Raw genomic sequence first — 16,890 nt, 5'->3', positions numbered from 1 at the left:
GTTCTAGATATTTCTGTCTGAGCATCCAAGACAAGCTTGTCACCATCCTTGGCTATCAGAAAACCTTTTTGCCAATAATTCCCTCTGCTTCTTCCCCTGGTCCAGGCTGAACTGTCTTGTCTGGTGCTGTTGGCCTCCCAGGAAGCAGGGGCTCTCACTCCCTGTCCTTGTGTCTAGGCCAGGCTGAGATGTACCCATCCCCCGGCTTCCCACTGTCCAAGCAGCAACTCATGCCACAAGCCCAGCTCCCCTACTTCATCTCCGTCCTTCTCCTTCCCCTCCAATCCCTGGGTCTCCTGAGAATCACGCTGCCTCTATTTCTATTCGGCATGCCAGCAGTTATTACTTTCATTCACTCATCAATAAGATTTACTTTAAGCAATAAGTACCTAGTATTTTTTTTCCAGAGAATTCTGAAAAATTTTATGGATTTTTTCTTGTTTCCAGAGAACTCTAAACAATTATAAACAGAGAATTCAGTACGAGTACTTTAAATGATTACCACCTATTCAGAGACAAGAGAGGATGGAGAGGGCCACTCTCTACTTCCCGCTTTGCTCCTGGGGGAGATGGGGCTACCTGAAAGAGTCTCTTTTAGGCAGTTTGGAAGACTGTAACTGCTGACACCTCCTGCCCTTGGCCATGCCTGTTTTCGGCTCTGTGGCACTGTGGGGCTATGTAGGGAAGCCTGGTCCAAACTGTAAGAGAAGAGGAGACATCTGCCCTTCTCACTTCATCCTGAAGAAGTGAGGCTTAAGTCTGGGAGACCCAAGCTCACTAAAGTGGACTCAGAAATATACAAGCTGTCAAAGGTGGTGCAAATGAAGGTTATGTGATTGAAAAGGTTCCAAAATACTAAAAACCTCAGGGTGGGAAAGGGGAACAAAAATATGAGGAAAACAAAATCTCAAAACGTATGCGAAGGTTCTGTTTGATGTCCTTTGAATTAGAGCTGGAGGGAGCGTGGAGAGGAGAGAGTTGTTGACCTTTCCCCGGAGCCTTTTTTCAGAGAAGGGAGGGGGACTTATGGGCCTCAGATGTTGACTAATTTTTCTTTTCTTTTCAGGAAGCTTGTCTGCTGGAATCTTCATCTCACCGCTCTCTGCCCTTCATATGAGATCATTGTTTTGCTAACAAGTTTTGGGGTGGAAAAGCGTTCTGTGAATTTGTTCCAGAATAGATAGGATCAGTTTAGCTGCGGCTCAATGTTTGATTGCGGAGTTTTCCCTCAACCTGAAACAAAACCAACTTCCCCATTCTACCACATCCCTCTTCTCACCTCTCCCTTAAGCAGAAGCAGGTTTCTGTGATCAGAGTTGGGGGGGAAGTGAGCTGGCTCAGTGTTCCCACCGAAATAGAACCCTAAATGAGCATGGAATGACCCTGATCAGGATGGTCATTGTCACCTCCCTGGTCTCTGACTTGTGGCAGAAGGAAAAAGGAACAAGAAACATGGTGCCAGGGAGAGGGATAAATAAAGATGCCAAACATCAAGAACATTCATGAATATTTTTTAATTAAAATTGGAGTTGACACACACATCGAGTCTGTAAATACAAATTCTAGGGGAATTCTAAATTTGTACAGTTGCACAACTGAAGGTCACATTAGTATTCATTTTTGTAGTTATGCAACATACCACTTCCCCCAGTTTCTGATCAACCCTGATACTACTACAGCCTGAGATTAAAAGATTTTACTACTTGAGTTTTGACTTTTGAAATTAGCTATGTTTGTAAATATAAAGTAGACTGACTTTTAAATTCCAGAAGTGAATGGCTTTCAGTCTGTCACTCACATTGACAATACCAGGGTTTCTGGGGCCTTTCTGTATATGCTCCCACTCCCTTCAGATTCCACCCTCTGACCCATGGACACACTTGCCCACCTCTACTCTCGCCTGCTGCTCCTGGATGAAGCCTGGCTACTGTTGACACATTCTATGGTGTGTAGTGGAATAGTGGTTAAGAGCACATTCTGAAGGCTGACTGCCTGAGATCACATGGTGGCTTTGCCTCTTCTTGGCTGTGTGATTTTGGGAAAGTCATTTAATCTCTCTGTGCTGTATTTGCCTCATCTTTAATACTATAGGGGATAATTTAGTACTTATAAGGATATTGTAATGAATAAAATAAATTTTTATGTATGAAATGTCTAGAACAGCACCTGGCAATGTTATCTGAATGTTAAATATTGGTACTTTCCAATCCTAGAGATCACATTATTCCTCTATGAGCCCCTCCTGGGTTGCTCCTCTCTCTGGTAACCTAAACCCTCCCTGTTCCTTTTAAGAGATATATCTCCTCTTTCCTATGGAACCATTGTCTGCACCATGTACTTAATACATAGCATTTCCTACTTTATGTGTTATTTATTTTTTCTTATGTACCTTTTATCTGCTTCAACTAGACCAAAGTCCTCAAGGACTGTAACGCTGTTTTATACATTTTTGTATTTCCTGTGTCCTGTGCAGTGTTTTGCACATGATAGGTCCTCAAGTAATTTTTGTTATTGGGACTAGTGGAAACAGTGACCATGCAGAATTTGGAAAGAAGAGCATGGCAGTAAAATAGAGAAACAATGTGGGTATGTTGGCTCCTGTTCTAACACTGAAGAATTCAAACAATCTACGCAAGCAAGAAGGCAGAATTTTCATCCTTTCTGGGTCGGAGAGCTGGGCTGATCACAGTTTCCTTTGTTGATATTATGTGGGTTTTATTTGAAACGATGCCTCTGCGAACCGCATGGAGATTTTCACTTATCCTCAAATTTGTCTGATAAGGGAAAGATGCTGAATGCTTTAGCCAATGCAATTCCAGCTTAGTATTTTGCCCACAATAGTCTGCAAATCCTTCTGCAGAAAAATCTGCAGGGCTTTGGCATGAGGGTTACTCAGCACTTTGTCGCCACACATGATTGTCTGGAAGGCAGGGACTCTGCACAGACCAGTGTGACTGGTGTTCCTGTGGGGATTCTGGTAGTGAGACAGATGCACAAAGGTAAGCACAGAGGGAAGATGGAGAAAGATATGCATGAAGGTGGCCTCACACTCTCTCCCGCTCAGAAGGAAGAGCTTGTCTAGTCTGGCTTAGCTTAACGGATGTGGGTTTGTCCTGGGGTGAACTTGATGGGAAGAGTTTGCTCTAGTTCTGAGCTCAGTTCTTGGAAACTCATGCCAAATTAATGTCTGTTGAATGAAGAAATGAGTCAGTGAGTGAGTGAGTGGCCTTAAAAAATCCAGGTTTGGTTCTGGGCCCTCAACTCGAAAACGTGAAGAAGACTACATCGGTCTGCGTGTCCCTCCAGGTAGCTCAGGCCACGCCTGCGGTGTCTCCTGAGTTTTAGAACAAAATGGCGTCATAAACTTATACAGTCTTTCTACCCAGCACTCTAAACCTTATTACAATCCTCTAATCAATTTTTAGAGTTACCTAAGGCACAAAAATGATCATGTCACACTCACTCTTTCCATGGTTTTTTGCTGAACGCAGATAAAGTCCAGTCCCTTAGCATGTCATGCAAAGTGCTCCATGCTCTCCCCTCTGCTTTTCTTCCTATCTCGTCTCGTATTGCTTCTCCATTCTGTATTCAAAATTCCATTTTTTGTGCTTCAACTATGGAAAGCTATTTGCTGTCCTCCAGTGTGCCCTACTGTCTCAAGCCTCTTCACCTATGCGTAAATGGTTCCTCTGCCAGGCATATCTGTCAGCCTTTTCTCCCTGGCTAATACCTACTCCTTCTCCAAGGATTAGCTCCAGAGATTCCTGCTGTATGAAGGTTTCTCTGATCCCCTTCTAGGCAGAGTTAGGAGCTCTCTGCTCCACCTTCTCCCAGCAAACTTTGCCAATTTCTACTGTAACACACTTTCTGTCTCTCCAAACACACTGTGACCCTAATTGAGGAAAAATATTCCATCATACCACTGAGCACAATTCTGGTAGAGAGTTATTGTTGTCCATAACTATAATTATGCAATTGTAATATAGTATAATGCTTAGACTATGGATATTGAAGTTAGACTTGCCCGAGTTTGCATCATAGAACCTCCATTTTCTGAACTGTGCCAGGAACCTCTCTAAGACTCAATTTCTCCATCTGTAAAATGGAGATAATCATGTCTACTCCTTAGCCTTGAGTGAGTATTAAATGAAATGCAGACTGTGAATACCTTAGCACAGTGCCTTGAACACAGAGTGTGTTTAATATTGTAGTGCAGGTGAGATAGAATTTGTATTTGTTTCCTCTGCTTCAACAAAGAAGAAACTAGGAAAGCCGTTTGAAGTCACTGAGGCCAGTCTTTCTTAGAAGGAGATGAGGTTAGAAGGTTGACGGTTGAGATAAGAGATGTTCTTTAGAATCACTGTAGGTGGCTACTTTAGAAGGTGATTGCCTCGTGAACTGGGGAAAAGTGGATGGAATAAGACTCTTTGTTTTGAAGCACAAACCCGGGGCTAGAAGGGAGAAGAGGAGGAAGGGGTTCTGGGTCCCTGCATTGGCAGATTGCTGAGCCAAACCTAACTCTGTGCTCTAGGTCTGACTTGCAGCTAGAGTGCGATGTGCCTGTAAAAGGGAGAAACACTGATGTAGAAATGCTGGAATCGAGAATGGGCCCTGCAACTGAGTGCTGGGCTCCAGTCTCACAGCCAACTTCTCCTTAGCTCTCAGTGCCTTACCACCTGTAGGTAGCACAGCAAGGTGGAATAGTGCTGGGCTGGAAACCACTTCTCAGCCAAAGATACTCTTATACCGGAACAAAATAGAGTCCAGGGTCTTGGATTGGCTGTAAGGTAGAAGGATGGGCTTGTTCATCAGTTCTCTGGGTTGAACTGGGTCATATTAGTTGCATAGGAAAACTTTTAAAATGGCTGGGGAACCCCCACGTTATGATATTGCCATTAGCTGTTGAATGAGTGGATGCTGTAAGGTGGGGTTGATTTTGCCTTCCCTAGTAGTGTCCAAAATAGGAAGGATACACCACAGGGGTTCTCAAAACAGTCCGCTGAAGTGTGGGAAGAAAATGTTAGAACTTCTATTTGTAGTTGTTTTTCTTGTTTTTGTTTTTTTTTGGTGCAGAAGATTAGCCCTGAGCTAACATCTGTTGTCAATCCTCCTCTTTTTGATGAGGAAGATTGGCCCTGGGCTAATATCCATGCACATCTTCCTCCACTCTACATGTGGGACGCTGCCACAGCATGGCTTGACAAGTGATGCATATATCCGCACCGGGGATCCGAAGCCGTGAACCCCGGGCCGCCAAAGCAGAGTTCGCAAACTCAACCACTATGCCACCAGGCTGGCCCCTCTATTTGTAATTTTTAATATATATAAACAAGATAATAGCTCTTTCTCACTATTTAATGTACAGATTGACATGGTCTCCCTCACTGAGCCTGATTGTCAGATGGTCACATGTTGTAGACTTACATGAGATATTCAAGGGGAAGGGTGGAACCCCACACTATAGGGGAATTCACTGATTTGCTTGTTTTCAGAGAATTGTAATATTTTGTGGTTTATGTGTGCCTGGCTAAGTGTCTTTAAAATATGCAGTGTTTGGTTTAACCTAGACAAATCTCATAAGAGGGATAAGTGTCATAAAAAAGATTTCTGCAAAAAAACCCAAAATTCAAAAAACAAACACTCCACATCTTGAAGATAATACTCACATTACAAACACAAGGAAACATTAAAACATGTCAAATCTGATACCTTTCTTATTTTTAGTTGTTAAAAGATAAACTGAGGCATATTAAACATTTTGTGTTTGAGCAAAAACTGATTCAAATCAGGCAGCATCCAATCTAGCAGATAGAAAGGAGCTCTGAGGAGCTGCACAAAATGAAAGACTTTTATAGTCAGAAGGCAGTAGGAACAAGGAAGCTATACTAGGCAAAAAAGCAGATTGGTTCTTGTAAGATTACTTTCCTGTAGGAAATGGCAGGGGTCTATAGGCAGATGACCTAACTAGTGTTGATCTGGTGATTCCTGATTGACTCTAAGATTCCATCTCTGGGAGAGCCAAAACTGTAATTAGGTTAGGTCTTGGTTTGGTGATGTGGGGCTTAGTGACTCCATTTTGGGCCTGTTATCTTGTTTTTAACATTGTATAAACTCTTTGTCAACCATGAAATGATGTAAAAATGATGATTTACGCAGATCTGACAATATGCTACGTGCAAATATTTTTTGTAGAAGTAAATTCAATATATTTTTTCAAGGTAAAGAAAGTACTTTAACAACGAGTGAGAAAATAATTGCTTTTCAAAAGAAACCCATACTCTGAAGAAGGCTTTCTGAAAATGATGCTTCCATTAAAAAGTGGTTTTGTTGCTGAAAATGCTTTAACGTTATCAGGTATTATTCTTTCTCTAGTCACCTACAAAATTTGAAAATAGAATTTTCTGAACTATTTATGAAACATTCCAAAAAGATTCAGTGCAGTTTTGACCCATTTGCTTAAAATATATTAAAGTGCAACACCTTGCAATTCATTTGCGAGAAGAATTGACCTCAGGACAGGTGGTAATTTTACTAGCTAATTCCAATAAAAGCTCTTGCATAACTTGTGATGATTTGATTATTTACTCAAACTCTAGCAGCAAGGAAGAGTGAATGGAGGTGTCCTTCTACACCATTATCCTTTCATTGTTAAACACCTTTCAACAAGGCAAAACAGAGTCCACCTCTCAATTAGAAAATAATTTTACTGCTACATATAATATTTTTTTCCTTTCCTTTTCTCCAAAACCTGACATTTTTCTTCACTGTTCTCTGCCACCACAAGCTATAAGCCACATAGGAAGTATGACCACAACCGGTCATATTGTTTGCTCCCAAACAGGAAGTTTTGGCCACAACCGTATGAGCGCTTTTCTTTCTGGGACTCCAAGTTGCTGGGGAGTTTGCCTTCAGAAATAAAAAACTGGCCAGTGTTCAGTTAAAATTGAACACAGAAACAGGGACTCAGATTTTAGGAGTTTCTATGGGTTAATCGCCTAAATGAAAAATATTAAAACTGAAATTTCATTTAATCTTCATGAGAAAATCAGAGTTGTAACATACTCAAAATTACACACACATACACAGACACACCCTCTTGGAATTAAGAGAAGAAAGGAAAAATTACATTGCTATATTTTACTATGTCTTTTATTTAGTAGGGTGACAAAAGCCAGCCCAGCAGGTAATCCAGAAACTCCTTCAGTTTCTAGAAAAATTCCTCCTTGTCCACCTTTCTCTGGAGAATCATGCCTACAGGTTGCAGCTGCAATGAATGCCAAACCTTCTAACTTATGGGCTGTTCTGACTACTGCCCCACTTACCTCCAACTTTCCCCCAGGCCCAACACTACATCTAAGCAGAGCACTGAAGAGGGGAGAATGAAATATCTCAGTTAGGATTAGGTTCATCTGAGAATAACATTGACCACTCCTTCCCCCCCCCCCCAACAAAGTGCCTTAAAAAAATGTCATTCTCTCATATAAAATAATTTCAGAGGCATTAAGTCCAGGAATGATGGCAACCTCACAGTCATCAAGGAACCAGCGTTTTTCCAAGGTTCTGCTCCAACATGCTTAGGGAGTGGTCCTTGTTCTCATGGCTTAAGGTGGTTGCTGGAGCTCCAACCATCACATCAGCAAGATGGAGGAAGGGCAAAGAAGAGCTTCTCAATCTTTAAGGAGAACTCCTGAAATGTCACACAATACTTCCACTTACAGCATATGGGCCAAAATTAATCACACAGTTAGCTCTAACTGAAAGGCAGAATGAGCATATATATTTTTTGCTACATTCCAAGCTAAAATATGAGTTTCTTATTACTAAAGAAGAGGAGAATAAATATTGAAAGGCAACAATCATCTCTGTCGTACCTCTTATTCTTCTGTTTAATCCTTTCATATTTTATAAAAACAGAAAAACCCATCTCAAACATGTAAAGGGGACCCTTTTGTGCTATGGAATCTAATTCCTTTTGTTCCATTTCCTAAAGAATTTTGAGTTATTGGCCTGGAAACCAAACTCCAGAGGGCTAGACTTCCATGACAGTGGGTACTCAATGTAACTCACATCTTTACTCCAATCCAAAGGCCAATGATTCCTCTAACCATTTTGTTTACTAATGATTCCACTCCTCTATTTTGTTATTAATAGCCATAGAAACCGGATAATCTCAAATATATTCAGATTCACAACATGTACTCAGAAGGCTGGAATTCTAAGCAGTGCAACTCAAAGTTTGAATTACTATTTTTTTAAAAAAGGAATGAAATTGTAGGGCCTATACCACCCAATATTTCCAAATTTCTAGATATTAAGGCATTGTGAAATTCCAGCTACTTGATAATTGACCAATTATCTCTTTATATAGATGTTTTAGCCTCATTTTTTAAAAAATAATACTTTCTTCTGGTCAAATTCCACATTTTGGAAAAATCATCTTCTTAGTATTCCAGGCTTTGTAAGGATTTTGAGAGCTATGTATAATGTCTATCATCTCTCATTTAATACTTATTAAATTTACTTCATTATTGTTGCTAACTTCCTAATTTATCTTCTTAGTATTTTTTAGCATTATCTTAAAATTATGGGACTTCTTCTCAACATTTCTAGAAGAATTCCTGATAGTGGAGGGCATATATGCACGAATAAACATGTATCTCCTATTTTGATCCCTCCAAAAGATCTTTGTGCCAGGAAGAGATGGAGAGAGCTTGAAGATTTGTACGAAATCTCAATACTAGGCTGTACTCAAGTGTTGCCCTTACTTGTAGTTTGTACACAATGTTTCTGATGTGGCCAACTGGTCAAAGAAATGTGCAGTGCTCTGGGCATGGTCTTTGCAAGATGTTTTCTTAACCTACATTTTAGTTATTGAAATAGCTAGAGGAGTTAAAATTAATTTATTATATTTATATAAGATTTATTTATACCTTTCAACTGGTCCTCAGGCATTTTCTGGTTTATTCCTCATCAATTGAAGGTGTCAGTATTGTTCCAATGGTGTTGGCCTTCTGGTTTTGTTTTATCTCTTCTCTTTCACTTATTCTGATTAATACCCCCATGTCAGAAGAAGAATACAGCAAAAAAGAGAGCCAGAAGCACATAGAGAATAAGAGAGAATGACAGAGGTTATAGGGAGTAAAAGCTGTCATATGACATTAGTTAGGCAACTAATTCCTTCAAATCATTACGCACTCACTGGGTATATCTTGCCAAAACCTGAAAGGTAAACTTCCTCTGGGTAAACCAGCTAGGGTTATACATGCTTAGAGCAGAAGGAGGCAGTAAATAGCTATTATGGAGGGAAATTCCAGTGGCAGAAGGGGACTAAAGGAGTTTACAGACAGGCAGTAATGACTGGAAGTAGGCCAGAGCTCCACCAAGACCAGAACCAGACAACCAGTGGATGATGTTAAACCTGATGACCAAGAAATGATAGTTAACACCAAGGTGTGTGAAAGTTGTAAATCCTGAGAGGTCAGGACTAAGGACTATGGCAAAGAAAGGAAACTGCTCATCGCAGGCAGGCAGACGTGGCAGGGAGATAGGCAGAGGTGGCAGGGAGATGAACAGAGCTTTAGAGGCATTTGCAAGGACACTTCTCTGCTTTGTGGTTCTTGAAGGATATTAATGCGTGTGGACCTCAGAACTCTGCCAACCAACTGAAAGTGTGGATATAGGGTCCCATCAAAGAAAAGACTACTTACTTTCCTATCTTCAGAAAAGGAACTTCTGTTCTTATTTAAATTGATGCAATTATTCAGAAAACTCTATTTAGAAGGTGCGTTTTAAATTTTTTACAGTTGGCATTTCAATGTCCCAAACTCCTTTTGCAGGTGTCTCTTTTAAGGGGGCCTTTGCTGTAAAAGTGCCTGGCAACAAATTTGAAGTGAGACCTGAAGACAGTTGTAAGAAGACATGAGATGATGTTCTTTCAATAATCAGGGTTTTTGGAAAAATTTGGATTCACATAAATATTTTGCATTGCAATAGGAGCCACCGGAACAGAAATTTCTACAAAAGATTCTTTATGATGTCAGTTTTGGATCATATTTTGAGAGTAATGGTTCCGTCCAAGGATGATTACATGTTGCTAATCTGCCATATTTTTAAAAGCTGTCTTTAAATCCATATCACGATGGTAGGAAAATGCTATGGATACCAAGCAGGACTTGTGGGAATGGCATTAAAGCACAAAGCTTTGGCCTTAAGTTCTCTATTGATCCAATACGCTTTGTGAAAGACTGACTGCTTACCAGTAGTTTAGTAATTGATGTCTGCACAAAAAGAAAAACACATTGTGACTAAAGGCACAGTAAGCACTAAAGATGCAAATTAGATGATGGATAGTAAACATAGATTGAGGTAGATTTGTAAAATAACTGAATAAACTGGACTCACTCTTAGAAATCATGTTGAAACACATTACCTTTCAAAGGAAGTATTTTCAGACTTTCCTTCCCAAATGGATGTTGAGAAGAATTAAAAGAAACATTTTGATCTTATGACAAAAAGAAAACAAATATATTAAATAATAATAATCAGAGACTATTCAATTCTCAGTTTTGCATGCTTGTGTTAACCAAACACAAAATTTCAAGCCCAATGCCTTGACCACCAACCTTCATATGAAACACTATGAAAAAAGATTTATAAAAATCCAGAGTTAAAGTTTTCCCTTTTGACTCCAGATATGAAGAATGTGTGTTGTTAAATCAGAAGAAAATCTTTCCCCAAATTTCACAGAAAGAGAAAGAAGAAGACTTGGACAATTCAATGACAAATTTTTCGTTTGAATTTTAATAGATATAAAGTAACCTATGCTCAGAAATAAAAGCAATAATGTCTTCCTTTGTAAAATAGAGGTGATGATAATACCTACCTCATCAGTTGATTCACCTAAATAAAGTCCTGGCATGAGGAGATTGCTCGATATATGTTCATTTCTCTCTTGGAAGACAATGATCAAAATGTAACTATGAATATTCCTTTGGATGACTTAGGACAAAATAAATTGTGGTGAGAATTTAATTATTTTTCACCTTAGATCAAAAGCAGAGAACTACAGTAGAGGTAAAGAAATGTTTAGAAAATTATTTCCTCCCATCCAAGTGTGTACCCCCATCCACCCTCACACAATGATACTACTGGACTTGGCAATAGTGACTAATACACTATCCACTATTTTGTAACTCTGATGTCTGTAATTAACAGAAATAAATATTTAAGAGTTAAGATAACTCTGGAAAATTTCTTTCCTTTTATAGAATTATAAAGAAATTAAGGGTAAAAAAAAACAACAAAAGAAAGACAACTTAAAGCACTTCATGGGAGGCTGATGGTGTGATGGAAAACACATGATATCTATAATCACAAGATTTGTCTTTCAAGTCCAGCTACTCATATAAGCACTGTGTGCCCTGGAGACTATATTTCCTTGCCTGTGAAATGGAAATGATACCTGCTATGAAACTAACATAATACATTTGGAATATTCAGCCCATGGCTTGTCTCACAGTATTCACTCATTTATTCAAGGAAATATTTGAAGAGTTTTTACACTGTGTCTGACAGTGTGTTAGGCACTGAAAATACAGTAGTGAAAAAACAGACATGGTTCCTGCTCTCCAGCCTAACAATATGGCAGAAGAGGCAGACATTAAGAATGACACAAATAATAGTTTGATAAATAAGTAAAAGTTAATTCCTACTAAAAATTAATTCCCTTTCTCTTCTCCTCATTTGTAATAAAGAGAACACCTGTTCTTTCTACTTTCACTTATGAGAATTAAATGAATTAATGAATGTGAATTCTTTTTGGAAATTCTAAAGCTCTCTACAAACGTAATGCTATATTTGTAACAAAAATGTATCAAGCACATGCTAGTTGCAAGGCCCAGGCCCTAGGGAAAGTACAAAGATTAACTGGACACAGATCTGTCTGCCCTGCTGGGGAAAGGTCAGACAAGTGGCCATTGTGAGCCATAATTCCAGGCACAATGTACCAAAAGGTGCTTTGAGACAGAGAGGGGAAAGCAATTGGCTATTTGGAGGAGGCAGAGATGGGCTCACCTGGGAGGGCTCAGGGAAGACTTTATGGACCAGATGCATTAGAACTGGTCTTGACAGTTAGGGGGCATATGGACTTGAGGAGATAAGGAAACAGACTAAGCAAAAACACAAAAGTGGAAGAATGGGCAACAAAGAAATAGTACGTGGTGCCTCTTGGCTAGATTGAAGGAGGCATTAATGCTAGTAGTTGGCAGTAAGAGCTTGGACAAGCAGTTTGAGATCAGATCATAAAGGACTTTGAGTGCCAGCCTAAAGAGTGTGACCTGTATTTTTAACAGCTGCAAGTTATTAAAGGAATTTGAGCAAGACAATAACACAACTGGAGCTGGGAGTCAGGAAGAGTAATCCTACAACAGTGTGTCAGATGGATCGTTATGATGCTGAAGGGCTTGGAGAGAGAGCTTTTCAAGTCTTATAGTTTGGTGCGCTTGAAATCCAGGGTCCTGAAGCCGTCTGGGTAGGAGTGGTCTAGGGAACTCGAAGTATTTTTGTATTTCATGGTACTGAGACATGTAGAAAATAAACTTCCTCCTCTGAATAATATGGAACTCATAATATAGATCCAAAGAGCATATTTCTTTGGTGAAAATAAAGCATTCTTTGTAACCATCTCTCTCATTTGCCTTAGCATGGGCCACATTACCTAAAATCTCCTATCATAAACATAGGGTAGAGAGACACCAGGAGGTAAAAACAATTGTTCTAAAAACTAAGCTGTTCTGACTCACCATTCTCAAAGGTAAACACCAGACCCTCTGCCTGCTTCACACCCACTCAGGTCTGTGACTTGAGCATTCAGTAATGGCTGACCAGAGCAGCTTAGTGAAATATCCCTGCTTCTGGAACTCCCATGGGCTGTGTGCACAGAACAAGCTGACCCTGACTCCCTTTCTCCCCACCCATGAGCCACCCAGAGCCAAAACAGCTGTGGGAGATGAGTGGCAGCTGGTCAGCCAATCAACAGGCAGTTGACAGATGACAGGCTCCATTTGTGACCCTACAGAGGTGGTGGAGGAAGCCAGGTTGCCCTGTCCAGCTGGGTTCAGAAACTCTCCACTGAAAGAGAATAACAGATGTTCATTTAAAAAAAAAAACCAACTACAGACCCAAAACATAATTTTACTACACAAATACATGCCAGTGAATATTTGGAGAATAAGAACATTTTTTGCCAGCCCTCACAGGGCGTCTGGAAGACATAGACAGAGAAGGGTCTACATATTTCTGATCTCTGTCACATTTCCACAATGCACTCCAGGGAGTGTGAGACACTGTCTTGGTATGTCCCACGGAGGAGCTCTCAGCGCTTGTGCTGGGTTTGTTTAGAGCCAGGGGCAAACATGGGACTGGGCTTCCTACTCCTGAGGCAAGGAGAACTAATTAAGCAGGAGCAAGAGAGGGAGCTGAAGACTTTGTCCTATTACTTCATGTAAAATGTATCACATTAAATAAACACGTTTGGCATGAATTTGCCAACATAGAGGAAAACGACACTAAGCCATCAGATAAGTTTTTAAAGAATTCAAAGTCCAGGATTTAAAATTATCTTCATCCAAATAAGCAACCAGCAACTAGGGTTGGGCCCTCAGAGAGGAACGGATTGTGTAATAAAGGGAGGCAGCCAGAGGTTAAGCCCTTTCTCCCAAGGATGAGCAAGGAAGTGAAAAACTGCCATAAAGGAGAAGGTTCTACCTCAGGGTCTACTCTTCAAAAGCTTCACCTTGCTGCATTGGCCAAAAGACCAGTGTGATTATGGCCAAGGTGGGAGGTCATGAGCTCTGTAAAGGGCAAGGAAGGTGCCAGAAAGGTCTTGAAAGGCTTTTTGGTCTGCTCTTTGGGCTCTAGTCTACATTGGTGGCTCTGTCTTATCTGAAACTGGCTCCAAAGTCTTCCTAGCTCAATTCTGAAAAGACCTAAACCTCCTCCCCAGTACCGGGATTTCCTGACCATCCAAATCTCTCCTGGGGCATTACTCTGTATTTAGGAAAGGACCAAATTGGCTTCCAGTAAACTGGACCTTGTGCCTGTCCAGGGCAGTCTTCCTTGGTAATTTACTGTTAAGGTGGAGCCTTCAGTAGAGTTAAGTTTACTTTAAGAACCCTAAGTGATAACTGTAAGGATTATGGGAGTAGAAATGGACTCTAATAGGCATTCAGACTGATGTGCTGGACACTAGAGGTAGGTCAAGAGGCCACAGCAGGGTTCATAGAACAGAGGTCACAGGCAAAGCTGGGTCAGACCTAGTTCCGGAGTAAATACCTGAGTCTAGAGATCTTGAATCATTTAAAAATATGACTCATAGTCACCCATATTTGTATTCAGTGACTGACATCCCGGGGGATGCTTTCCACCTTGCATTAACTGTTTTCAATATAATTAATTAATGGAATTATTTTAGATTTCTAAAGAAGTTTCTGACACAAGAGTCTTAGACTTTTCTCTTTTAGGTTGACATACAGCTGCCACCCCTGCTGTGGATTTGTGTAGGGTGAGAAAGTTTAAATAACTTCTTAAAAATTATTAATGCAATGCATCTCGTTTTACATGTTTGTTTTCAGATTGTTTTAAGGAGCTCCCTTTGGAAGTACAAGAGGTCCTTTTTACTCAACAAAAATTTTATCCTGAGAGAAGGCCACCAAAATCAATCCATCTTAACAGCTACCAAATGTCATAGCAAATAGTTTAAAGTTTGTTTGCAACCTTATCTTGAAATCTGAGAGAAAAATACGTACTTTATTTTATTTTAGATTTAACAAATTGAGTTGTAATTGCAAATGTGCACTAAATTCTTAGGATGATGAAACATAGACTCAGCTGTTGATTTGGGGGAAAGTAAAATTTTCCCAAGAAAATCGCATAACATGACCTAGTACCTGTCACTCACATTTGGGCTCTTACAGCACAGTCCCAATGAGGATCACATTTTTAAGCTTATTCAATGGCTTTTCAATGGCTTAATTGATTTTCTGAAAGAATTATTTTAATCTGTTGATATCCAAATAATTTTCATTTGAAGAACCAAGAATTTTTCCGTTCTTGTTGATTTTCTCTTCTGCTAGATCCATTTGTTAGCATCTTTGCATGTGGTTCAGCAGTTCTTCACCATTTCTTGTTAGATGAAAGTGCTAATTGATGGGCAAAGTTGTTACATGGAGAAGAATGTTTGGGAACTAACTTTCTAAGGGGACAGTCCATTATTTTTGTGTTATGATGACACTTGCTTCTCTGCCTTGTGCCTTTAGGTGACAACTCTGATAACAGATATTTCATGCAAATTTTTTTTCCTCAAAAGAAGGCCAGGGCAATTATTACATCAATTCATACATAGTAATTATGGAAACCATAGACTCCCAGAATCTTCGAGGCTAGACATTCACCTGGGTTAGCCACTCACCTACTGTTCAAATTCTCTGCTAAGGAACCCCCATTTTAACACCTTCTTCAACAGGAAGCTTAGTGCTTCCCCAGGCATCTCTCTTCATCTTCAAACAGCTCTGATATTTATAACATTTTCCTTATAGTAACCTGAAATGTTATCTAATATTTGGGCATATGAAAGTACAGCTGTCAGGATGCTGGGAAAACACCGTGGGGAAAAGGGAGGAAAAAAATCAACTGTTTTTTTTTTTCCATTGAGGTAATTGAGTTTGAATAGTTGAGTAAACCTTTAACTGGCTCTATTGCAATTGAAAACACAGGAAAGAAATTGGTTCTTTTCGGCTTTAGTCAGATTGTCACGTTCTGAATATTTATGGAACAAATAGTTCCAAATCTCTAAGTACTTGTGTCATTTCAATAAACTGGGTGAATATTATTCATTTGACATAATAAAATATTTGTTTTCAAAAAACTCTTAAAAATAACCTCTGTATTTAAAATATTGTTTTATGCTATATTTCTATCTATAAAAACTTACTCGTACAGAAATCTTGATTATTTAGACACACTAGCTCACCATCAGTAGGTATGCATGTGTCACGTTTTAATACCCATCTATTTGGGGACAACATTAAATGAAAAATAAAATTAAAGCCACAGTCTGTTAAAAATAAAATAAATTATTTTATTTCTAAAAATAAAATTAAAACTACAATCTTCGTCCTGCCTTTTTTCCTTTTTAAGTTTTAGGTATAGCCAGGTTAATTTAGGTCCAATATGGTAAAAACAAATTCTTTCCATCTTATTCCAAGTTTACACTCAGGCAAACTTTTTTATAACCAAGTTGTTAAAACCCTTAATTAATGGAATCACTGCACCTCGATTTCCAAATCATGCAATTGTGCTGCTCTTTAATTGGAAGCAGAGGCTGTGGGGCTCTGCTTTCCCTTCATATGTGGGGATGTTCACTATTTGATGTACCTGTAAGATGTGTCTAGGGTGTTTCACAGTTCTGGTGCATTTTGTGTAGCTCACACACACCATTAAGCGATTTTCTCCTGAAGACCATGGCCTTGAGGCCTTGCATTCCTCTTGCTCCTCCAAGGCATCCTCTACATCACACTCATCTGTTGGTTAGAGTTCAAAACTTTCTTGCAGGAGGAAATCTCAGGGTGTGAAGCTCCGCTAAGGTATTATATCGCAGGCATACAGTCTCATTACTCCTTTCAGCTTGATCCAACCTCACACCATCACCAGGTTTCCATGGTTATCACTAGGATCAGTGCCTATTTCCCAGTTGACTTCTAGGCCAGGGGAGCCTTGGGTTTTCTCTCTGATGTTCTCCGTTCATTGTTGAGGAATTTGCAGCACAAATGAAGCGTTGATGTTTTATGAAAATATAGTGATGGCCATTTGGGGGCTGGATTGGAGAGGATGAGT

The sequence above is a fragment of the Diceros bicornis genome, chromosome 15 (genome assembly GCF_020826845.1).
Source record: "Diceros bicornis minor isolate mBicDic1 chromosome 15, mDicBic1.mat.cur, whole genome shotgun sequence".
In the NCBI taxonomy this organism is placed as follows: domain Eukaryota; kingdom Metazoa; phylum Chordata; class Mammalia; order Perissodactyla; family Rhinocerotidae; genus Diceros; species Diceros bicornis.
Note: the sequence above shows the minus strand (reverse complement) of the source record.